Source organism: Telopea speciosissima, chromosome 10 (assembly GCF_018873765.1).
Source record: "Telopea speciosissima isolate NSW1024214 ecotype Mountain lineage chromosome 10, Tspe_v1, whole genome shotgun sequence".
Taxonomy (NCBI): domain Eukaryota; kingdom Viridiplantae; phylum Streptophyta; class Magnoliopsida; order Proteales; family Proteaceae; genus Telopea; species Telopea speciosissima.
Window position 1 is genome coordinate 38,791,574 of NC_057925.1, and position 6,099 is coordinate 38,797,672.

Sequence of the window (6,099 nt, forward strand, 5' to 3'; positions counted from 1 at the left end):
TTGAGTATGGTTAAAGTTTTTGCTGTGCAAGGTCGTGTATTTTAGAGTTTGATGACCTTGGACCAGTTTGACCAAATAAAGGACTGATTGTTTCCTTAATGAACTCCTGATTATTCTGATGAGGGGTTTCTGTTTGTTGAATTTGCAGCAGCATGAAGAAGCAAAATAGTTCTAAAGGTGAAACATGGAGGTAAAGATGGCCCCTCCAAATTTAAAATAATTGAAAATGTCTAGGTATCTCTTGCGATGGTCTTCAAATCATAGACTCAGTTTTTGCTGAGTGGATACCTCTCTCCCAATTCATTTTCATATAGTCATAACAGCCTGAGCTGAAGTTGGGCCTTAGCCATTTCAATATTACTTCATAGTGGGCATACTATACTTGATATTTGTTGTATATTCTGTAATATTTTAGTGTGAATGGTTCCCAAGTTGTGTTTTTCTGTGCTATATAAGACTGTTCTCTGCTATCAATGTATATTATTGAATGTCATACTACAAGTCTGCAGTGAAGTTTGTTAGTGGAGTCTGTTGGTTGGAGTCTCACAGGCTTAATTCTCCCAATGCAACCTTTTCTCTCTTTTGGTTTAAACGTAATTGTTTGCGAATGGTTGTGATGCTAATTGTGCACCTTTGCTTGCCAGCAAGAATAGCATGACTAGGACCTTGCTGGATTTTTTTGCCCTTCTTTTTAGGCTTCCAAGTTAGTAATATTGTGTAAACTGAGATTCTTCCCTTTACGTACATGGTTTAAACCATTTCTTTCTTCCTTGTTTTTTTCACCCCATACATGAACCAATATACTGATCTTAGTGATATCCTCTAGGCTGTCATTCTCAATTGTTCTCGGTCTCATAAGCCCCTGAGAAACTCACCCACCCACCCGTGCACGCATGCATGTACAGTACACACACACAGCTTAGTTTGTATCTATCAAATTGTTTGTTAATTCTGTAAGTAGTAATAAATGATGGATATTATCTATTGAGATACGTGAGATGACTCCTTTTGTTAGAGTTTATGTAGGGTTCTACTTGGATAACTGGGTTTGGGAATATAAATTTGTTGGTGTCCAATGGCTGTTTGCTGTGTTCAATGGACTTTGCTCATTTAGGGAGGCATGACATGAGTACCTGAACAGGTCAGCTTTTCTGTGTCGCATTATTTGGTGAGTACCTGAACAGTCAGTGTTTCCCTTTTACTTTAAGACAGTTGCTATTAGTTTCCTTTTGCTGCCTCTGTTGATTAGAGAATGGAATTGGTTGTGGGATGGAATGGATGCAAATGAATTTTACAGTAATAAGCTGCAGGTAGGGGCATTACTAACAGACATCTTTTAAGCATGCGAAATGGTGAGCCAATGCTTCTAACCTTGAGCATGCAGATCAAGTGGTTTACCTTCTTGAATCTTGGAGTTCAAAACAGTGTAAGGAGCACCATTACTAAGATGAGTTCAAATTTGCTTTGGTATTGTTCTTCCAGGTTTCTAATGAATTCTTGCTTCCATCTGATTTATAACTGTTGAGTAGGGGAAGGATTTATGTTTGGGATGGGGTAAATGTTATCAATTGTTGATAGATCCTATGCACACGGTCAATGTTTCCACAAGATGGCAGGTAACCATCCGGAGCACCTGAAACATTGCGTACTGTTTGTTCCGACTGTTTCTAGTAGCAGAGTAAGTGCTGATGGGGAATTTTATGGGTTTAACAAGTAATACTAGGAGAGGGCATTAGATACCCGGTGGCCGTGGCTCAGAGAACCCTTGCCCAACAACAACTAGAAGCTCAGCCTTATCCCAACTTAACGGGGTCGGCTACATAGATCCAAATAAACAAAGTAAGGAAAATTGAGTACCAAAAAAGGGGAATAAAAGATGGGAAAGAGAAGAAAAAGCAAAAAATGGAAATAGATAGAAAAATGAAAGATACAATGTGACAGATGAAATATAGTAAGAGGAAAGAGGTATAACCCAGCACGTTAGGAGAATCTCAACTAAATGAGATCTGGAACATGGATCCTAGCCCTCCAATAGGCTCTATGTCATATTTAGTATAAAACCTAGACTATGCATGTCCTACTAAAAAAAAAAAAAAAAAGACTGCATGTCTTTCCTCACCACTTCTCTTATGGTCATTTTAGGCTTGCCACTAGTTCTTTTTCCTCCTTCGATCAAAATCATATCACTTCTCCTTAGTGAGGCGTTTCTAGGCCTCTGTTGAATATGACCATACCACCTTAAACGATTATCTCGGAGCTTATCATTGATCGGGGTGACTCTAACATCTGCTTTAATACGTTCATTTCATACTTTATCCTTTCTTGTTTTTTCAATTTAACTTGTGACTCAATGGTTTGCACTTCTTTCCAGGCGTTTCGGGATCTTCCACAAGACCTTGCCTTAATTATTCGGGAGGATAAAGCTGAGTTACTAGCTTTTCGTACTTAATTGTATTTTTCTTTTTAGGGTTTGGGTTTTAGGTTTTCCTTGGTTTTTGTTTAGAGGATTTTTCTTTCCTCGATGGGCTGGGGTAAGGCGGGTTATGTCCCCCATTGTACTCTCTTATTTTGATTTTTAATAAAGCTTAGGGACTCCCCCGAGTCCCAGATAATATTCGAGTAAAAAAAAAAAAAATCTTAACATCCTCATTCGTGCTACACAATGCTTATCAATATGACACTTCTTAACTACCCAACATTCTTCCCCATACATCATAGCTGGTCGTATAGCATTCCTATAGAATTTTCCTTTAAGCTTTAAAGGAATGCGTCGATCACACAGCACTCCAGATGCAGTTTTTCACTTCATCCATCAACTTTAATCCTCTGTGAAACATCATCCTCAATGCCACCTTCTTTACTTATGATTAACCCCAAGTATCTAAAATAGTCACTTTGTGATATCTCTCTTTCTTCAATTCGCACATATTAGTATCCATCATAGTGTGACTAAAATTACACATCATATGCACCGTTTTCGTTCTACTAATCTTAAAGTCTCTTGTTTCCAAGGTTGACATCCAAAGCTCTAACTTAGAGTTAATCCATTCTTTGTCTCATCCAACAAAATGATTTCATCAGCGAAAAACATACACCACAAGACCTCGTCTTGGATGTTCTTGGTTAGATCGTCCATGATAAGCGCAAATTGACAAGGGTTTCTCAGTTAAGAATGTATTATGTGTTTTGAGAATGGGAATGCGCATTCTCATTCTGAGAATGCATACCAAACACAATCTTAATTTCTGAAGTGTGAAGTCAAGATTTGATGATAGACCTAATTATAGACCTTTATCTACTCCATTTCCTGGGTAGGTCCATTTCCCCAAGTTCCTCTAATAGAGGGGAGTGAAAAATAATCACCCTACCCTTGCCCGAACACACTATCCGAGTGGGGTCCACCCCCCTCCATTAGAGGAACTTGGGGAAATGGAGTGGGCGGGAAATGGAACAAATAAAAATACACCTAATTATGTCATGTGGAAGAGTGATGCGGCAAATTTGACTATTAGGTACTTAAAAAGTGATTTGGATTGTCATGTGTAGAATTTCAAACTTAAGTTCAATCATTTACCTTCTCCAGGCATATTCATGACTTATTTTAGCAATTTTTTTTTCAATAAGCTTTACTTTTTCATTGGATTTTCAAAACTTTCTTTGTCAATTGATCAACTTGTATTTTAGCTGATCTTGGGTTTGCCTGTGCATCCGGTTCCAGTCCTATTCACTTATCATGCGATGGATGTGGTATCCAATTAAGCAAAATTTCATCCACAACCCCACCCCACCCAAGGATCTTTATCCCTTCCAGTTTTTTGCCCGGCCTAGTTCCCCAATTCCTCTAACAAAGAGGGGCTGGAATGATCACCCTACCCCTGCCCCAACACTCTGCCCAGGTGGGTCCACCACCCCCTATTAGATGAATTGGAGAATTGGAAGAGATAATTTTCCCACCACCCAACACCCCCCCCCCCCAAAAAATTTTTTTGGTAATGTTTGGCTGAGTCGATCGAACCAATAGTAACTTGATAAGAAACCGTAACCCCCAAAAAAGGATTTCTAATTTATTTCTTTATGTATTTTTACCAAAAAAAATTATTTCTTTATGTATATTTGTAACCCCAAAACTGGATCGGACCAAAACCGATTACAAAACGATAATAAAAACCTGATACAAATCATAGCAAATCGAATTGAAACCAAAACCTTCTTTAACGTTTTGGTTCCGAATTGGTCTAATAATGGACTGAAACTGAACCAACCCCCTCTCTCTCTCTTTGGGTAGGAACTAGGAACTGGGAAAGGTGTTAGCTTTTCCTTTTTTAATTGAGGACAACTACAAAGAATGAAGGGAAAATTACATGATTAGCTACTTTTGGGTTTTCATTTACAAAACTGTCCACCCTACGCTTGAGTTAACAAAAATAGATAAAAAAACATTTAGTTTTACAAAACTAGACAGAACAGTGGCTCTCCTTCCTTCCTCAGTAGTTTTCCTCTGAAAAAATCTCTTTTTTTATCCTCTATTACTTGGGGTAGCAGAGAATGGCGGTGGCTAGGACTGGGGTAGGGTTGCAAGGAACGGAGGATGTTTGGACAAGAAGGCAATGACAGGGATAAAAATATCTAAAAAAGTAAATGTGAGGGAGAGACACTATTTTGTCCAATTTTATGAACCTTAACTTGTTTTTATCTATTTTTGTTAACTCAAACATAAAGTGGACAATTTTATAAATAAAAATCCAAAAATAACTAATCATGTAATTTTTCCAAGAATGAATTTCATCTCAGCCTGGGCAGGAACCAATGGACGACAATGACGTGTGAGGACGCAGGAGACAAACGCGGCAATAGCCAGTGTAACACGGTGAAAAATGAAAAAAAATGGGAAGGGTAGGAGGAAAAGGGTTTCAGTCTCCTACTCCAATTGCAGAGTTATTGTGATAAGACATTTTCACAATTTATTTCAGAAATCGAGATTATAAACTATCCCTTCATTGATTTCCTTCGTAAAAGGAAGTATAGGAACCGTGTCGGTGGTAAATGCACCCCAAATATAAAAAAATATATATATTATCAAAGCTGTCAAAGAAAGAAATTATGTCTACTAATGCCTCTGTACTCTGCATTCCGGTTCCTTAGAGATTATAGGACCACGATCACTCATATTTAATGACATTAACTATATAATAATATAATAATTTAACAAGTTGACTGTATTTTTTTTTTAGAAGTGCAAAGTTCAAACCCCGAATCTTGTTTAGTGACTTTTGTTGTTTTGTACCTTTGCACATGCCTTGTTGCTTTTGTTTTGTGTCACAAATTTCTGCTATCCCCATTAGAAAAAGTTCATGGAAGATGGGTGTCAGTGTCGTCTACTTATCTTTTAGCTTTTCCCTATTAAAAAAAGTTAATGGGAGTATAAACTTTGTATCCTAAGTTCCTAACTCATAATAGTTTGATTCAAATCCTAAAATGAACGGATTCGATTAAGGGTTTCAAGGAGTTGGTTGAACATATCAATTGATTTTGGAAAAAAGATCTTTGTCGTGGAGTATAGCCTACGTCAGCATTTTCATGAGTCTATCTCTCTCTTTTCCATGTGAAAAATATATATCTATCCCTAGGGGTGTCAATGGGTCAGGTTGGGCCGGGCCTACCTAAACTCTGACCCTGACCCTAGAGGCCTTAACCTAAATCCTGACCCTGACCCGATCCTGGCAAGGCCAAGAAACCCTCAACCCTGACCCGACCCTGCCAAGATTTTCCCTAATCTGGCCCGACCCGGCCCGGCCCGACCCTGGCAGGGCCAAGAAAATTCTAGGCCTCAACAAACAGTCTTATTAAACTAAACTCTAAAAAGTGTCGAAAAAAATCTGAAACCTTAACGATCGAGCGGGGGAGCAAAACGCTAGCGATGTGAAAAAAAAGAAAGAGAGGAATAGAGATCAGACGATCCAAAGCCCGTACGGCGGCACTCTGTCGCAGTTTCATCCCTTTCAGAAAGCTAATTAAGCTTCAAAAGCTTCGCAAATCACAAAAAGCTTTCTCCTAAAAGACTAAAAGTTCAATGATATCTGTGGAAATTAATTAACCGCA